Source organism: Phocoena sinus, chromosome X (assembly GCF_008692025.1).
Source record: "Phocoena sinus isolate mPhoSin1 chromosome X, mPhoSin1.pri, whole genome shotgun sequence".
Classification (NCBI taxonomy): Eukaryota; Metazoa; Chordata; class Mammalia; order Artiodactyla; family Phocoenidae; genus Phocoena; species Phocoena sinus.
Window position 1 is genome coordinate 75,381,536 of NC_045784.1, and position 19,957 is coordinate 75,401,492.

The window sequence follows — 19,957 nt, forward strand, 5'->3', positions numbered from 1 at the left end:
AAACAAAGAGGAAAAGAGAATATCATAAATCCTTGTAAGAAATACTTTATCTCTTCTCCTGGGCCATTTTTCCATCTACTCTGTTACTTACCCTCCCTGCTCAATCCATTTCTCACTCAAACACTCTTAATCCATTTGTCAGATGACCTGAATGCAAAGTACTGCAGGGAGTTTTCTAAAGAAACTGAGCAAGACAAAGCACTGTTTGATATCTTTGCCTTCTGAGAACATTTACCCTTAAAACAGAGAACACATAGAACACAATAAGATGTATACCAAACATTTAAATACAGCATTTTTAATAATCTAGAACTAGAGGCAAACAAGTCATATAAAAATAATACTGTTGTCTAGATTCAGTAAATATATATTTAGGAAAAAATTTTAAATGAAACTTGACCCCATTATGCAAATTATTATTTTAATAGTGTAGTACTACAATATAATGTTACTATGCAAAACAATATAGTTTGGAAGATTAAAGAAATGACTGTAATAAAGTGCTTGAATGTATTTGGCAAGAGAAGTGTTTTTAATTTTGTCTAAAAAATATTTCCCTGGATATGTCTATATTTCATTGTACTACTCTGAAGATGTCAGCAAGTTAAAGATGATTAAGTACCGGAACATTCAAAATCATTTCTCAGATGCAATCATGTTTTCAAATATCCTCTGAGTATTATTTTCATTATTGAAGAAAAACCTTGAAATGTAAGGGAGGATAAGCAGTACCATAGCCTATGTGTGGATATACCATTTTCAGTAATCTCTTATCTCCATGCCTCAAAAATGGCACAAAAACTAAACTTGACTGCAAAAGGCTGAATAGAGCAGAAAATATTCCTCCACAAAAATGTACCACAAAATTTCAATAAAACAAAATTTTAGCCTAACACATAAAAGATGTAGAATACCCTGCCTCTAACAAGCTAGCCAAAATTTCTGCATCTGACAAGCTAGTTAAATTTCTAAATAAAAGAGCAACCAAAAAGCTTCTTTCTCTTGATCTACAATACTTTTCCAAAGGTAGTCTGAGTAGTTTGAATAAATGGAAGAATATTTACTCACTTCTTTAAATGAACTTGCATAATTTATGTGAGAGAAAAATGTTAGATAGCAACTGAAGGAGTGTGACATTCTTGTATTTCTTCCAAACTAAGCCATTTTCTAGGACATCTCAGGGATACAGGCCAGACACTACAAGGTCAAAAATGTGTTTTCTTCCAAAGGTGTGAGTGCTCAAAAGAATGATTCATGCCTTTGATGGGCCTCACAATCCCCTACCCCTAGTGTGTGTATATATATATATTCTTCCTCTAAAATGAGAGAGGGTAATGTGTAGAAGTCAAGTGTATGAATACAAGAGAAGCTGAACCTTTTCTTCTCCTTCCTCATCCTGAAAAGTAATTATGGCAGGGACAGAGCCTTTAAGGAATATTAGCCTAGAGGTTCTCTCAACACAATTGATTCCTATGACCTCTATCTATGCTCATCTAGAGCATGCTTTCCCACTGCTCTTCCAGGTACTCTCTACCTCATGGCTTATTTCCATCAAAGCATATATGTGCTCACATCTTTGTTTTAGTAAAACAAAATAAAACAAAAATTAACTTCTCCTTTAATCCTGCATCTGCCTCTAGATTATTCATGCTCTTACTCTCTCATTCTCCTTTCCTTGACAGCCAAGTTCTTTTCAATAGCATACATTAGCTATCTTAAATTCATGGATTCTGCCTCCATAGTTGCACTAAAACAACTTTGTCAAAAGTTACCAATAACTTCCTTGTTGCTAAATTCATGGTTGTATTTCAGTTCATACCCTTTATGAGCTCTCTGATATGTAAGTCCCTTCTAGTCAACTTCTTTGGCTTCTATAACACTATTCTCTCCAGTTATTCCTCCTACCTCTCTGGTCACTCCATGATCTCATTCACTAGTAACTCTTCTACCTCCCATTGTTCCTAACCAATTACAGCCTGCTGATTGAAACGATGGTTTCAGGTGGAATATGGTAGAATGAAAAATAGGACTGAGACAGGATAAAAGAGAGAGGAGGATGAAAGAAAAATGTGTAAGGTTTAACGTATATCTTACAAAGCTGCCAAAAATAAGGTGGGTTCTTTGATATGCTGAGTTCCTTTTAAGTCTGGGTCTAGTTTGTGAATAAATGTCTCAGAAACTAAGAACAAATTTTCCCAACTTCTTTTTTATGCATTCATTCATCTAACAAGCATTTACTGATTTTCCTATAATGTCCCAGATTTTGTACTAGGTACTTAGGGATAGAGAGATGAATAAGAAACAATTCCTGCCTTTCAAGGGGCATCATAAGAGAAACACTTTTAAAAGTTCAATAACGAATATATGTCAGTCACGTGATAGTCTTAAAATACAGCAGGGCCCCGGGAATTAAAAAGGTGGCAAGCCCTACTTTGGATGGGAAGTGGAATAACTAGGCTTCTCAAAAGAGGTAACTCTTGTACTGAGTCTAAGAGACAAGGAGGCATTTGCCATTGAGGGAGTGATGGGTCAGAAGGGCAAGGTCAGGCAGAGTGAATACATGATCAAAGACACACATAGGCATAGTGCATTAAGGGAGTCATCTACATTAATACATGAAAAAGGAATGAGAATGGAAAACCACCATTAGAACAATACAATAATTGCTGAAGGCAGAACCCATGGATGCATGTTAAATTAGTTGGCGAAACAATAAGGAGAATGAGGCTATTTGTAGAGCTTCCAAGTACCTCCTCCAAAATATTTATTAATTACTGTGTTGGTTTTAGCATATGTGGACACATTTTTTGATATCTCCCCTTCCAAGAGGTGGATCTTAATTCTCCTCCCTTTGAGTGTGGGCTGAACCTTGCCTCTAATGACAGAGTACGGAAAGGAGAAACTTGGCTGGTATCATCTTAACCAAGTTACCAGAGTTAACATTATCAGTGATAAATGATGCTGACATCTAACCTATGTCATGAGCACAATAATAATATCAACTGATAGTACCGGGTGTTCATGAAGTTCCAAGCACCATGCTAGTTGTTTTATTCATGTTAACTCATTTAGTTCTTATACCATCCAATGAAGTAGACACCATCATTTGTCCTATTTTACAGATGGCAGAATTGAGGCACAGAGGGTTTAAGTAACTTCTTCAGGTTACACAAATATTTTGTGGTAATTAAAGGTTTGAAGCTAGGTGATGCTAACCATTGTACTACTTCCTCCCCTGTAGAGAATATGGCAGGGGTGGGGTGCAAATAGCCTAGCAATTCTGGAAATGCTGTTAATGGAATATGCAGGCTGAAAGGTGGCCCAACTAGTTTTCTTTATCCATGATTTTGATCTTGTGTCACAAAAGAATCTTAGCTCTGCCCTCTCATCTTTATGGAGCTCAAGGTTTTGCTATAAGGTATAACCAATTGGAAAGGATTCCCTAATAGTTTTCTATTTCTAAGTGACTAACATGTATTTAACTACCACAAAACATTTTCTACAGAGAACCAATTAGGTTCAATATTCCATGTGCCATATTAAGGATTTCTTGTCTAATTCTTTTTTTTAAAGGGAGTCTTCTACTTATTTACATTTGCATCATGTGATATACATAATCTCAGAGAAGGTTGTTTTTATATCTATGATTTCACCTGTCACAGTGATTGAAGTAAGAAATTCACATTGTTTGTCTAGAACTACTACTCTTTACAGTCTGAGGAAACAATAATGTCCTTTTTTATTAAAACAGAATTGAAAACATAAAGCATTCTTTAGCAGCCAACTTACATATAACAGCTGATGAGAATACCAGTAATAATACTGGGCCATAAGCTAACAGCAATACAGGTAAATGTGATGTTATCTTAGCCAGGGGCTAGTTACTCAATTTTTAAACTAATTTAAGGGTACTTTGGTAAATGGTTGTTTTAATAGGCCTAATGTGCTTCATTTTAATGTATTAGTCTGATATAAAAAACTATTTGCAGCAGAAGAACTAGTAATGAGAAATGTACTTAATGCCTTTGAAATAATCTATTAGAGCATATTTTCTTGAATAACTGATTACAATTTTTGTTATACAACAAGAATAAGAACTTTTATTCAGTTAGGAAACTCCTTTCCTTATTTATTTAAATTCCTTTACCACAAAACAATTTCAATTAACTCCAAAGTTACAATTTCTGAATACTTCTTCCCCAAAAAATATTGTATTAGGAGAATTCTCACTATCATTTATAATCAGCCACTACATTGTTCAAACAAACTAAATATTTTGCCAATACATTTTTCTAAGAATATATCCGTAACCTTACTACTCAACCACTGCATATGCAAATACTGCTGCATACGTGGGGGTAGAAAGAATAGGACAGAGAAAGAAGAGAACATTTCTTCTCCAAAATTTCAATTTTTTTTTAGTGTAATCATCAAAAAAAATCTACAAGTTCATCTCCTCTATCTTTAAGGTAAACTACTACAGAAAATGTAGTCATAGAAATTCTATAGAAAACTATCTTTTTGATGTCACTTTCATATATTTTAACAATAGATTTTGCTGAATACAGCTTAAGATGTGACAAAAATACTGAACTATATATCAAACCAATAAGGTGTTCGACTGTATTGACCCACTCTCTAGCACAATGATACCCTAATAGAAAAATCAAACATGTAGAAGTCCTTCACATATGAGCGACTGACATTCTGGCTCTCCCCTACTATGATAGTGGTAGCAGCTGAATTCCAGTTTTGACATGAAGCTTTTCCAGCTTTTTGCTTTCAACCAAGAGAATGAAGTTAGGGTTCTTCCTGCATAGCTAATATGAACCTATAGAGGGCTCTGGAACCCTAAAATGAGAAATGAGCTTCAAGTATCCTCCTAAAACTAGTTGCAGTTCAACACTTTTAAATCTATTGATCACTGTAGTAGGCAGAATAATGCCTCTTCTCCCAAAGATGTCCACACCCTAATTCCTGGAACCTGTGCAACCTATTGCATTACATGTCAAAAGGGATTTTTCAGGGGCTTCCCTGGAGGTGCAGCAGTTAAGGATCCACCTGCCAATGCAGGGGACACGGGTTCGAGCCCTGGTCCCGGAAGATCCCACATGCCACGGAGCAACTAAGACCGTGCATCACAGCTACTGAGCCTGCGCTCTAGAGCTCGCATGCCACAACTACTGAAGCCTGGGCGCTTAGAGCCCGTGCTCTGCAACAAGAGAAGCCACCACAATGAGAAGCCTGTGCACTGCAACGAAGAGTAGCCCCCACTCACTGCAACTAGAGAAAGCCCGCGCACAGCAACAAAGAACCAACGCAGCCATAAATAAATAAATAAATAAACAAAATAAATCTATTTTAAAAAGGGGGGGTTTGCAGGTATGATTAAGGTATGGACCTTAAAATAGGGAGATTATCCTAGATTATCTGGGCAGGCCCAATGCAATCACATGAGCCTTTAAATATGGAAAAGAAAGACAGAAGAGTCAGAGAGAGATGCGGTGGAAGAAGAGACAGGAGACATTTGTAATGCTGGCTTTAAAGATGGAGGGTAGGAAGATGGCGGAAGAGTAAGACGCAGAGATTGCTTTCCTCCCCAAGGATACACCAGAAATACATCTACACGTGGAACAACTCCTACAGAACACCTACTGAAGGCTGGCAAAAGACCTCAGACCTCCCAAAAGGCAAGAAACTCCCCACATACCTGGGTAGGGCAAAAGAAAAAAAGAAAAGACAGAGACAAAAGAATAAGGATGGCACCTGCACCAGTGGGAGGGAGCTGAGAAGGAGGAAAAGTTTCCACACACTAGGAGGCCCCTCCGCGGGCGGAGACTGCGGGAGGCGGAGGGGGGAGCTTCGGAACCGCGGAGTGGTGCACAGCGACAGGTGCGGAGGTCAAAGCGGGGGGATTCCCGCACAGAGGATCTGTGCTGACCGGCACTCACCAGCCCGAGAGGCTTGTCTGCTCGCCCGCCAGGGCGAGCCGGGCTGTGAGCTGAGGCTCCGGTTTCGGTTTTGGACGGAGCTCAGGGAGAGGACTGGGGTTGGCGGCTTGAACATAGCCTGAAGGGGTTAGTGCACCACGACTAGCCGGGAGGAAGTTCGGGGAAAAGCCTGCACCTGCCGAAGAGGCAAGAGACTTTTTCTTCCCTCTTTGTTTCCTGGTGCGCGAGGAGAGGGGTTTAAGAGCGCTGCTTGAAGGAACTCCAGAGACGGGCGCAAGCCGTGGCTAAAAGCGCAAACCCCAGAGAGGGGCGGGAGACGCTAAGGCTGCTGCTGCCGCCACCAAGGGGCCTCTGTGCGAGCACAGGTCACTCTCCGCGCCCCTCTTCCGCGGAGCCTGTGCAGCCCGCCGCTGCCAGGTTCCCGGGATCCAGTGACAACTTCCCCGGGAGAACGCACGGCGGGCCTCAGGCTGGTGCAACGTCACGCCGGCCTCTGCCGCAACGTCACGCCGCCTCTGACGCCGCAGGCCCACCCCGCACGCAGTGCCCCTCCTTCCCCCCCCCACCCCCGGCCTGAGTGAGCCAGAGCCCCCAATCAGCGGCTCCTTTAACCCCATCCTGTCTGAGCAAAAAACATGCTCTCCAGCGACCTACACGCAGAGGCAGGGCCAAATCCAAAGCTGGGCTCCTGTGAGCTGTGAGGACAAAGAAGAGAAAGGGAAATCTCTCCCAGCAGCCTCAGAGGCAGCGGATTAAAGCTCCACAATCAACTTGATATACCCTGCATCTGTGGAATACCTGAATAGACAAGGAATGATCCCAAATTGAAGAGGTGGAATTTAGGAGCGAGATCTATGATTTTTCTCCCTTTTCCTCTTTTTGTGAATGTGTATGTGTATGCTTCTGTGTGAGATCTTGTCTGTATACTCTTGCTTCCACCATTTGTCCTAGGGCTCTATCCATCCATGGTTTTTTTAAAAAAATTTTTTTTCTTAATAATTAATTGTAATTGTAATAACTTTATTATACTTTACCTTTGTTCTTTCTTTCTTTCCTTCCTACTTCCCTCCTTTAGACAACGAATCACCCCAAATTGAGGAGGTGGTCTCTGAGAGCAAGATTTATGATTTTTCCCCCTTTACCTCTTTTTGTGAAGGTGTATGTGTATGCTTCTGTGTAAGATTTTCTCTGTATAGCTTTGCTTCCAACATTTGTCCTAAGGTTCTATCCGTCCCTTTTTTTTTCCTAAATATTTTTTAATTCAATAACTATATTATACTTTATTTTATTTTTACTGTATCTTCTTTCTTTCTGTCTTTTTTCCTTCTTTCCCTCCTTCCTTCCTTCCTTCCTTCCTCCCTCCCTTTCTTTCCTTCTTTGCTTCTTTCTTCCTTCCTTCTTTTCCTCCTTTCCTTCTTTCTTTCCTCATACTTCTACTAATTCTCTCTACTTTTTCTCCCTTTTATTCTGAGCCATGTGGATGAAAGGCTCTTGTTGCTCCAGCCAAGAGTCAGGGCTCTGCCTCTGAGGTAGGAGAACCAACTTCAGGACACTGGTCAACAAGAGACCTCCCAGCTCCACATAATATTAAACGGTGGAAATCTCCCAGAGACCTGCATCTTAACACCAGCACCCAGCTTCACTCAACGACCAGCAAGCCACAGTGCTGGACAACCTATGCCAAACAACTAGCAAAACAGGAACACAACCCCACCCATTAACAGAGAGGCTGCCTAAAATCATAATAAGGCCACAGACACCCCAAAACACACCACCAGACGTGAACCTGCCCACTAGAGTGACAAGATCCAGCCTCATCCACCACAACACAGGCACTAGTCCCCTCCACCAGGAAGCCTACACAACCCACTGAAACAACCTTAGCCACTGGAGACAGACATCAAAAACAACGGGAACTACGAATGTGCAGCCTGCAAAAAGGAGACCCCAAACACAGTAAGATAAGCAAAATGAGAAGACAGAAAAGCACACAGCAGATGAAGGAGCAAGATAAAAATGCACCAGACCTAACAAATGAAGAGGAAATAGGCAGTCTACCTGAAAAAGAATTCAGAATAATGATAGTAAGGATGATCCAAAATCTTGGAAGTAGAATGGACAAAATGCAAGAAACAGTTAACAAGGACCTAGAAAAAATAAAGATGAAACAAGCAATGATGAACAATGCAATAAATGAAATTAAAAGTACTCTAGATGGGATCAAAAGCAGAATAACTGAGGCAGAAGAACGGATAAGTGACCTGGAAGGTAAAGTAGTGGAAATAACTACTGCAGAGCAGAATAAAGAAAAAAGAATGAAAAGAACAGAGGACAGTCTCAGAGACCTCTGGGACAACATTAAACGCACCAACATTCGAATTATCGGGGTTCCAGACGAAGAAGAGAAAAAGAAAGGGACTGAGAAAATACTTGAAGAGCTTATAGTTGAAAACTTCCCTAATATGGGAAAGGAAATAGTTAATCAAGTCCAGGAAGCACAGAGAGTCCCATACAGGATAAATACAAGGAGAAATACGCCAAGACACATATTAATCAAACTGTCAAAAATTAAATACACAGAAAGCATATTAAAAGCAGCAAGGGAAAAACAACAAATAACACACAAGGGAATCCCCATAAGGTTAACAGCTGATCTCTCAGCAGAAACCCTACAAGCCAGAAGGGAGTGGCAGGACATACTGAAAGTGATGAAGGAGAAAAACCTGCAACCAAGACTACTCTACCCAGCAAGGATCTCATTCAGATTTGATGGAGAAATTAAAACCTTTACAGACAAGCAAAAGCTGAGAGAGTTCAGCACCACCAAACCAGCTTTACGACAAATGCTAAAGGAACTTCTCTAGACAAGAAACACAAGACAAGGGAAAGACCTATAATAACGAACCCAAAACAATATAGAAAATGGGAATAGGAACATACATATCGATAATTACCTTAAATGTAAATGGACTAAATGCTCCCACCAAAAGACACAGATTGGCTGAATGGATACAAAAACAAGACCCTTATATATGCTGTCTACAAGAGACCCACTTCAGACCTAGAGATACATACAGACTGAAAGTAAGGGGATGGAAAAAGATATTCCATGCAAATGGAAACCAAAAGAAAGCTGGAGTAGCAATTCTCATATCAGACAAAATAGACTTTAAAATAAGGACTATTAAAAGAGACAAAGAAGGACAATACATAATGATCAAGGGATCGATCCAAGAAGAAGATATAACAATTGTAAATATTTATGCACCCAACATAGGAGCACCTCAATACATAAGGCAAATACTAACAGCCATAAAAGGGGAAATCGACAGTAACACATTCATAGTAGGAGACTTTAACACCCCACTTTCACCAAAGGACAGATCATCCAAAATGAAAATAAATAAGGAAACACAAGTTTTAAATGGTACATTAAACAAGATGGACTTAATTGATATTTATAGGACACTCCATCCAAAAACAACAGAATACACATTTTTCTCAAGTGCTCATGGAACATTCTCCAGGATAGATCATATCTTGGGTCACAAATCAAGCCTTGGTAAATTTAAGAAAATTGAAATTGTATCAAGTATCTTTTCTGACCACAACGCCATGAGACTAGATATCAATTACAGGAAAAGATCTGTAAAAAATACAAACACATGGAGGCTAAACAATACACTACTTAGTAATGAAGTGATCACTGAAGAAATCAAAGAGGAAATAAAAAAATACCTAGAAACAAATGACAATGGAGACACAACGACCCAAACCCTATGGGATGCAGCAAAAGCAGTTCTAAGGGGGAAGTTTATAGCAATACAAGCCCACCTTAAGAAGCATGAAACATCTTGGATAAACAAGCTAGCCTTGCACCTCAAGCAATTAGAGAAAGAAGAACAAAAAAACCCCAAAGCTAGCAGAAGGAAAGAAATCATAAAAATCAGATCAGAAATAAATGAAAAAGAAATGAAGGAAACAATTGCAAAGATCAATAAAACTAAAAGCTGGTTCTTTGAGAAGATAAACAAAATAGATAAACCACTAGCCAGACTCATCAAGAAAAAAAGGGAAAAGACTCAAATCAATAGAATTAGAAATGAGAAAGGAGAAGTAACAACTGACACTGCAGAAATAAAAAAAATCATGAGAGATTGCTACAAGCAACTCTATGCCAATAAAATGGACAATCTGGAAGAAATGGACAAATTCTTAGAAATGCACAATGTGCCAAGACTGAATTAGGAAGAAATAGAAAATATGAACAGACCAATCACAAGCACTGAAATTGAAATTGTGATTAAAAATCTTCCAACAAAGAAGAGCCCAGGACCAGATGGCTTCACAGGTGAATTCTATCAAACGTTTAGTGACGAGCTAACACCTATCCTTCTCGAACTCTTCCAAAATATAGCAGAGGGAGGAATACTCCCAAATTCCTTCTACGAGGCCACCATCACCTTGACACCAAAACCAGACAAGGATGTCACAAGGAAAGAAAACTACAGGCCAATATCACTGAGGAACATAGATGCAAAAATCCTCAACAAAATTCTAGCAAACAGAATCCAACAGCACATTAAAAGGATCATACACCATGATCAAGTGGGGTTTACTCCAGGAATGCAAGGATTCTTCAATATACGCAAATCTATCAATGTGATAAACCATATTAACAAATTGAAGGAGAGAAACCATATGATCATCTCAATAGATGCAGAGAAAGCTTTTGACAAAATTCAACACCCATTTATGATAAAAACCCTGCAGAAAGTAGGCATAGAGGGAACTTTCCTCAACATAATAAAGGCCATATATGACAAGCCCACAGCAAACATCATCCTCAGTGGTGAAAAACTGAAAGCATTTCCACTAAGATCAGGAACAAGACAAGGTTGCCCACTCTCACCACTCTTATTCAACATAGTTTTGGAAGTTTTAGCCACAGCAATCAGAGAAGAAAAGGAAATAAAAGGAATCCAAATCGGAAAAGAAGAAGTAAAGCTGTCACTGTTTGCAGATGACATGATACTATACATAGAGAATCCTAAAGATGCTACCAGAAAACTACTAGAGCTAATCAACGAATTTGGTAAAGTAGCAGGATACAAAATTAATGCACAGAAATCTCTGGCATTCCTATATACTAATGATGAAAAATCTGAAAGTGAAATTGAGAAAACACTCCCATTTACCATTGCAACAAAAAGAATAAAATATATAGCAATAAACCTACCTAAGGAGACGAAAGACCTGTATGCAGAAAATTATAAGACACTGATGAAAGAAATTAAAGATGATACAAATTGATGGAGAGTTATACCATGTTCTTGGATGGGAAGAATCAACATTGTGAAAATGACTCTACTACCCAAAGCAATTTACAGATTCAATGCAATCCCTATCGAACTACCACTGGCATTTTTCACAGAACTAGAACAAAAAATTTTGCAATTTGTATGGAAACACAAAAGACCCTGAATAGCCAAAGCAATCTTGAGAACGAGAAAAGGAGCTGGAGGAATCAGGCTCCCTGACTTCAGACTATACTACAAAGCTACAGTAATCAAGACAGTATGGTACTGGCACAAAAACAGAAAGATAGATCAATGGAACAGGATAGAAAGCCCAGAGATAAACCCACGCACATATGGACACCTTATCTTTGATAAAGGAGGCAGGAATGTACAGTGGAGAAAGGACAGCCTCTTCAATAAACGGTGCTGGGAAAACTGGACAGGTACATGTAAAAGCATGAGATTAGATCACTCCCTAACACCATACACAAAAATAAGCTCTAAATGGATTAAAGACCTAAATGTAAGGCCAGAAACTATCAAACTCTTAAAGGAAAACATAGGAAGAACACTCTATGACATAAACCACAGCAAGATCCTTTCTGACCCACCTCCTAGAGTAATGGAAATAAAAACAAAAATAAACAAATGGGACCTAATGAAACTTTAAACCTTTTGCACAGCAAAGGAAACCATAATCAAGACCAAAAGACAACCCTCAGAATGGGAGAAAACATTTGCAGATGAAGCAACTGACAAAGGATTAATCTCCAAAATTTACAAGCAGCTCATGCAGCTCAATAACAAAAAAACAAAAAACCTCATCCAAAAATGGGCAGAAGACCTAAATAGACATTTCTCCAAAGAAGATATACAGAATGACAACAAACACAGGAAAGAATGCTCAACATCATTAATCATTAGAGAAATGCAAATCAAAACTACAATGAGATATCATCTCACACCAGTCAGAATGGCCATCATCAAAAAATCTAGAAACAATAAATGCTGGAGAGGGTGTGGAGAAAAGGGGACACTCTTGCACTGCTGGTGGGAATGTGAATTGGTTCAGCCACTATGGAGAACAGTATGGAGGTTCCTTAAAAAACTACAAATAGAATTACCATATGACCCAGCAATCCCACTACTGGGCATATACCCTGAGAAAACCAAAATTCAAAAAGAGTCATGTACCAAAATGTTCATTGCAGCTCTATTTACAATAGCCCGGAGATGGAAACAACCTAAGTGCCCATCATCGGATGAATGGATAAAGAAGATGTGGCACATATATACAATGGAATATTACTCAGCCTTAAAAAGAAATGAAATTGAGCTCTTTGTAATGAGATGGATAGACCTAGAGTCTGTCATACAGAGTGAAGTAAGTCAGAAAGAAAAAGACAAATACCGTATGCTAACACATATATATGGAAGTTAAGGGGAAAAAAATGTCATGAAGAACCTAGGGGTAAGACAGGAATAAAGACGCAGACCTACTGGAGAACGGACTTGAGGATATGGGGAGGGGGAAGGGTGAGCTTTGACAGGGCGAGAGAGAGTCATAGACATATACACACTAACAAACGTAAGGTAGATAGCTAGTGGGAAGCAGTCGCATGGCACAGGGATATCGGCTTTGTGTTTTGTGACAGCCTGGAGGGATGGGATAGGGAGAGTGGGAGGGAGGGAGATGCAAGAGGGAAGACATATGGGAACATATGTATATGTATAACTGATTCACTGTGTTATAAAGTAGAAACTAACACACCATTGTAAAGCAATTATACCCCAATAAAAATGTTTTAAAAAAAAAAAAAGATGGAGGGTAGGGGAATTCCCTGGTGGTCCAGTGGTTAGGACTCTGCACTTCCACTGCAGGGGGCACGGGTTCGATCCCCGTTTGGGGAAATAAGATCCCACAAGCCATGCGGCACAGCCAAAAAAGGAAAAAAAAACAAAAACAAAAACTAAAGATGGAGGACAGAAGCCATTTAGCCAAGGAATGCTAATGGTCTGTAGAAGCTGGGAATGGCCCTTGGCTGACAGCCTCTAGGAAAGTAAGACCTCAGTTCTAAAACTACAAGGAATTAAATTCTATCAACAACCTGAATGAGCAAGGAAACCAATTCCACTGTAAAACCTCCAGAAAGGAAAACAGCCCTCCCAATACCTTGATTTTACCCTGTAAGATCCATGTCAGACTTCTGACCTACAGAACTGTAAGATAATAAATGAGTGCAACATGAGCCACCAAATTTGTGATAACTTGTAATGACAGCAATAGAAAACCAATCTAATTCACTATTGCTCTAATGGCTAGTCATTAGTCCAAATCTCTTTGTTTATGGCACAGGAATACTCACTATGATAGTGTTCAATAGAACTTTCCCAGGCTCCCTCTTTTTTTCTCCAATAGTTATAAAAAAAAATCTCCATTCTGTCAAATTAACCGAGGCTGTTATCTTTTTTCTCAAATATTAGCAAAGATTCCAATGATAAGGAGAAAATCATACATAATAAATCGTTTAAAAGGGAAAAGATGGATTCTACACTACTGTAGTTACACAGAAGCTTCACGACCAGTTGTATATCACTATATATCAATCTTAAAAAGAAAGCCTGGGCTTCCCTGGTGGCGCAGTGGTTGAGGGTCTGCCTGCCAATGCAGGGGACACCGGTTCGTGCCCCGGTCTGGGAGGATCCCACATGCCGCGGAGCAGCTGGGTCCGTGGGCCATGGCCACTGAGCCTGCGCGTCCGGAGGCTGTGCTCCACAGCGGGAGAGGCCACAACAGTGAGAGGCCCGCATACCGCAAAAAAAGAAAAAAAAGAAAGCCTTAAAATTCTATCACATGAAATTTCTCTGGGAGGAAAAATAATTTAAAGTCAAGGAATGAAAGGAAAAGAAGCTTTTAACAGGCACTAAAATAGAGCTCAGTTTGACAGTTCAATAGTCATGTCATAGCCACTTCACTTTAATAGGTACAGTTTTTGTTCAAATCACTAAAATATCTCCAAATATATACCACACAACATTAAAGTTCACACGTAACTTGGCTTCACATTGCAGTCAATTTTAAATAAGTGAAAAACTTGTTTGAGAGTTTGGTTAAAATCATTAAAGTACATGAAGTTGACATCTGTCAAAAAAGGTAAGTGCATTTCTATTAAGGAATTGATATTCAGTCACAGTAAATGGTAACTGTCAAGCAAACAAATGTAAGAAATTGGTTAAGGCACAAATATAGATACTGTTCAGTTGTATGCCAACAGTTTTAATCTTTCCAACTCACGGGGAAAGAGATTAAAGTCAATGACAAGAGCTGTGAAAACCATTTCAGGGTAAAAAACGTATTTTCATAGTCTTAATGCAAAGTTCAACTTTTCATCCTAGATTTTTTTCTAGCTTCAACCTTTTACTTATTTGGTAAATAGATATTTTCATGAAAATATGAAGTGATAACGTTTCTCACAGGCAATATTTCTATGCATTCTTCATGTTGAACAGGGGTTATTTTAATATAACCTCTGTTCCTAAAGCCACACCATGTCAGAGGTAAAAATAACAGAATTTATACAATACAACAACAGCAATGTCAAAAAAATATAAATACTTCTCTGACCCCCTTATTTTCCTGTCCTTCCGCAGTCTCCATGGGCACTGTAGCCCATTAGCCATATAAAGCTGAGGCACTGTAGAGTGTCTTATGTGTGACTTGTCCTCTTGGTTTGCTTGTGGCCCTCAACATTTTTCTTCTTTCCCGGTCAGGCTCCCTCTGAAGATATCTCTGTCACTGATGGTAAACATAAAGGGGAAGTTCTGCCACTGATGCTCAATGAAGACATGTTTGCTGCTGTTCTCTATTATGGGGTAGAGCTAAGTAGGACCAGAATGGGGGCATAGGAAAGGGATCACAGAGACCGTTAAGGAGCTGACTCTAATCTAAGCCTTACCCTAATGCTTCTTCAACTTTTCAATCAAAATGCCTCTAAAGACACTTAAAGGAAACAAACCAAACAAAACAAAACAAAATATACACTCTAAGGCAGTCTGCCACAGTACACATTCTTTGAAGTCTTAGAGTTTTTTTTTTTTAATTTATGATAATTTTACACTTTACCCCATTAAAAATCTTTGTTTCTTTTAATATAAGCTAATGTTTTCAACCACGCACAATCAAGTAAATGTGATGGCCTGGGAAAATAGGAGAAATATGAGAATATAAAGGAATAAAATCATTTTGTTTTTTAGGTTTCTAAATTGTCCAACTAAGTTCCAAGGTTGTGGGGGAAGAGGTTAACTAGAAGAGCTCTATTTGTCATATATTTATCCTTTTAGGTACCATAATGATACTGGAACGGTCTAATGGAGATAAAACTCCAGTCTCTGGTTACTATCTGCAATAAGTTTAGCCAAGTATGAAGTTAAAGGGGACAAAGTCCTCCACAAGACCACTCTCACTTTCTGCAAGTTCGGGGGTTCCCCAAACCACTTTCAGGTTCAATAATAAGATGGAAAAATACACAGAATTCAAGAAAAATTGTTATACTTGTAAATTATTACAGGGAAAGGCTACAGGTTAAAATTAGCCAAATGAATAGACACACAGGGCAGAGTCCAGGAGGGGTCCAAATGAGAAGTTCCCAGGTGTCCTTTCCCAATCAAGTTATGGATGGCATTACCACCTCCTAGTCACTGATATGTGACAATACACACAGCATATACACAAAGGGAAGCTCACCCAAGTCTTTGATGTCCAGTTTTCATCGGAGCTCAATTGTATACTGCCCAAGAAACTGATCTTTATTCTCCAGTCCCTCTGGAGGTTGGGCTAATATCTTTAGTCATCAGTTCCTCTGGATGTCCAAACTGAGACTGTGTGGCCCAAAACCTCTATCATAAATCACAGTGATAAATTATCTGGTAGCCATAGGCCACAGACAAACAAAGACCCTCCTATCCTTCAGGACACCTCAGGAGCCTAGAGCTCACCTCCAAGTGGCTGAGGGCAAAAGTCAGACCACTTTTGGGGTAAGGTTCATTCTTTACACACCCTAACACATTTTTACCACTTAGATAAACTACTGGTACAAAACACATTTCCCAAACATTATCATATTGGGCTAGCCAAAATGTTCGCTCATTTTTTCCTTAAGATGGCTCTAGTAGCACTTAGTTGTCTTTAACTTCATTCAAAACAATTTTGTTAGATTGTATGTGACAGCTCTCATATCAACGTGCATTTAAAAAAAGACTTATCAAAATTGGTAAATTTTTGTGCAGCCATTTCAATATTGAAGATGGAAGAAAAAAAGCAACATTTTCAGCATATTATGCTTTATTATTTAAAGAAAGGTAAAAAAGCAACTGAAATGCACAAAAAGATTTGTGCACTGTATGGAGAAGGTGCTGTGACTGATCAAATGTGTCAAAAGTGGTTTTCAAAGTTTTGTGCTGGAGATTTCTCACTGGACAATGCTCCACGGTTGGGTAGACCAGTTGAAGTTGACAGTGATCAAATCGAGACATTGAGAACAATCAATGTGTTCTACCACATTGTTATACCACTTGGGAGATAGCCGACATACTCAAGATATCCAAATCAAGTGTTGAAAATCATTTGCACCAGCTTGGTTATTCTAATTGCTTTGATGTTTGGGTTCCACATAAGTTAAGCGAAAAAAACCTTCTTGACTGTGTTTCCGCATGCAATCTCTACTGAAACGTAATGAAAACGTTCCATTTTTAAAACAAATTGTGGGGCTTTCCTGGAGGCTCAGTGGTTAAGAATCTGCCTACCAATGCAGGGGACATGGGTTTGAGCCCTGGTCCAGGAAGATCCCACATGCCACGGAGCAACTAAGCCCATGTGTCACAACTACTGAACCTGCGCTCTAGAGTCCATGAGCCACAACTACTGAGCCCACATGCCATGACTACTGAAGCCTGCGTGCCTAGAGCACATGCTCCACAACAAGAGAAGCCGCTGCAATGAGAAGCCCGTGCACCACAACGAAGAATAACCCCCGCTCACCGCAACTAGAGAAAGCCTGCACAGAGCAATGAAGACCCAACACAGCCATAAATAAATAAACAAACAAACAAATAAAGCAAATTGTGACGGGCATTGAAAAGAGGATACTGTAAAATAATGTGGAATGGAAGAGAATGAGGGGCAAGCGAAATGAACCACCACAAACCACACCAAAGGCTGGTCTTCATCCAAAGAAGGTAATGTTGTGCATATGTTGGGATTGGAAGGGAGTCCTCTATTATGAGCTCCTTCCAGAAAACCAAATGATTAATTCAAACAGGTACTGCTCCCAATCAGACCAACTGAAAGTGGCACTTGACAAAAAGCGTCCGGAATTAGTCAACAGAAAACTCATAATCTTCCATCAGGATAATGCAAAACTGTATGTTTCTTTGATGACCAGGCAAAAACTGTTACAGCTTGGCTGGGAAGTTCTTTTTTTTTTTTTAATTAATTTATTTATTTTTGGCTGCATTGGGTCTTCATTGCTATGTGCGGGATTTCTGTAGTTGTGGCAAGAGGGGGGCTAATCTTTGTTGTGGTATGTGAGCTTCTCATTGTGGTGGCTTCTCTGGTGGTGAAGCACAGACTCTAGGTGTGCAGACTTCAGCAGTTGTGGCTCATGGCTCTAGAGCACACGCTCAGTAGTTGTGGCACTCGGGCTTAGTTGCTCCCTGGCATGTAGGATCTTCCCAGACCAGGGCTCAAACTCGTGTCCCCTGCATTGGCAGGCAGATTCTTAACCACTGTGACACCAGGGAAGCCCTTGGCTGGGAAGTTCTGATTCATCCACTGCATTCACCAGATATTGCACCTTCATATTTCCATTTATTTCAGTCTTTGCAAAATTCTCTTAATGGAAAAAAATTCAATTCCTTGGAAGACTGTAAAAGGCACCTGGAACAGTTCTTTGCTCAAAAAGATTAAAAGTTTTGGGAAGATGGAATTATTAAGTTGCCTGAAAAATGGCAGAATGTAGTAGAACAAAAGGGTGAATACGTTGTTCAATAAAGTTCATGGTGAAAATGAAAAATGTGTATTTTATTTTTACTTAAAAACCAAAGGCACTTTTTCCAAACCCAATACAATAAAAGCCCTGTAAGTAATAAATGTTCAGTCCTCCATTATCAACGATGAAAAGGGCTTCAATTTCCTTTTTATAGAAGAATCTCTATAGAGTGCTTAAAGAAAACCCTAGAACCCAAAGGAATGCATAAAATAAAACATTACACTAGAGACTTTCAAAACGCTATTCAATACAAGCCATAAAATCAGATTTTCATTATTTGCTGAAAATCCTTATATGCATGATGGTATTGCAATTTTGATTAGTTTCTCAGGTAGTGTCCTCACCATGTTCCTTTCTAGTACTTGAAAAATATAAATTATTCATGAGAGGGCAGATCCAAAGCAAATGAAGAAAGAAATAGCGAAACAATAATAAGCCACCGTGTTTAAAGAAGCTTCAGACAACAGTGTAGCAGAAGGAGATATTGTCTTTGGGGATCATCATTTGATTCTGTCTGCATCACTGTTCTGCAAAGGTCTGTGTGAGTGTGAAGCTGAGATAATGCCCCTGTGATTAGGTCTTTTCCTTTTTAAATGTATTTTTTTCCTCTATGAATAAGCTTTGAATTGTATATTAAAATGCCAGAATTTAAAATGATATTCATGCTTTCTTATACTCCTCCCTGCTCAACAGTCCTTAAATATTATTTACATGCTGAGAAAAAATAGGGAAGCGCTAAGTGATCTGATCCATAGATAACTGCTGGGCTATCCTTATTTATTATGCTAATTTTGTAGTCTCATTTTGGGTAGACTGGTGGCAGTTATCCAACCTAGGCCTGAAAAGAAGTAGTTAACAGAATCCAAAGAGCCATGTGTAAAGTGCCCCCTGACAGGAGCTGTGACCTTTTGCCTAGGGCCACAACCAACCCACAAGTACCTGCCAGAAGCAGCTAGAGGAATAAATATTTTTCCCATTCTCTGGATAGCCAACTGTGTCTCCTAATGACTGAACCCAGCTAGAAAGAAGACTGCAAGGGAGTTGGGTTTTGCTGTCCTAATAGATAGCCTTGGGGGACATAGAACAATGTAGAGAAAAGTAGAGAGTGGAGACAGAGGGGCAAACACATAGGTCTGAGAACTAAGCCCTGGAACAGTCCAATGCTTAGAAGTCTAATAAAACTGGGATGGACAAGCAAAGGAGACTGAGAAGGAATAGCCAATGGGTAGCAAGAAAACCAAGAGAGTGTGATATCCTTGAGCCAAATAAAGGTGTTTTAAATTGTAGGGGAGTGACATTTTCAACTGTATCACATACTGATAGGTCAAAAATATGAGGACTGCAAATTGGCTGCTGGATTTGGCAAGGTAGATGACACAAGCAACTTTGAAAAGAGGAGTGTGGAAATAAAGACCATGCAAATGAGAACAGAGGCTATTTATTCAGAGCTTTCAATAGCAAGGCAATCAGCCACCATCACCTGTACTTGGCAGATATTAAAAAGCTTGCATAAGAGTTGGAAAGCTTTACAGTGAAAAAAGAGAGAGAGAGAGGCTTCAGTATTGCTTTGATTGGACATTGTGAGCATGGGGAAGCTAGAGATGGGTTAGCTAGAATGCAGACATCCTATGTGATTGGTTTGAGGATCGTATTTGGCTTT

General features: G+C 39.3%; 1 non-coding gene across 1 annotated transcript; it reads left to right on the forward strand.

Moving 5' to 3' along the window:
* Positions 1–13,089: 13,089 nt before the first annotated feature.
* TRNAG-UCC lies at positions 13,090–13,162 on the forward strand. The gene has a single exon. It is a non-coding gene; the product is annotated as a tRNA-Gly (tRNA).
* The last annotated feature ends 6,795 nt before the right edge of the window (positions 13,163–19,957 follow it).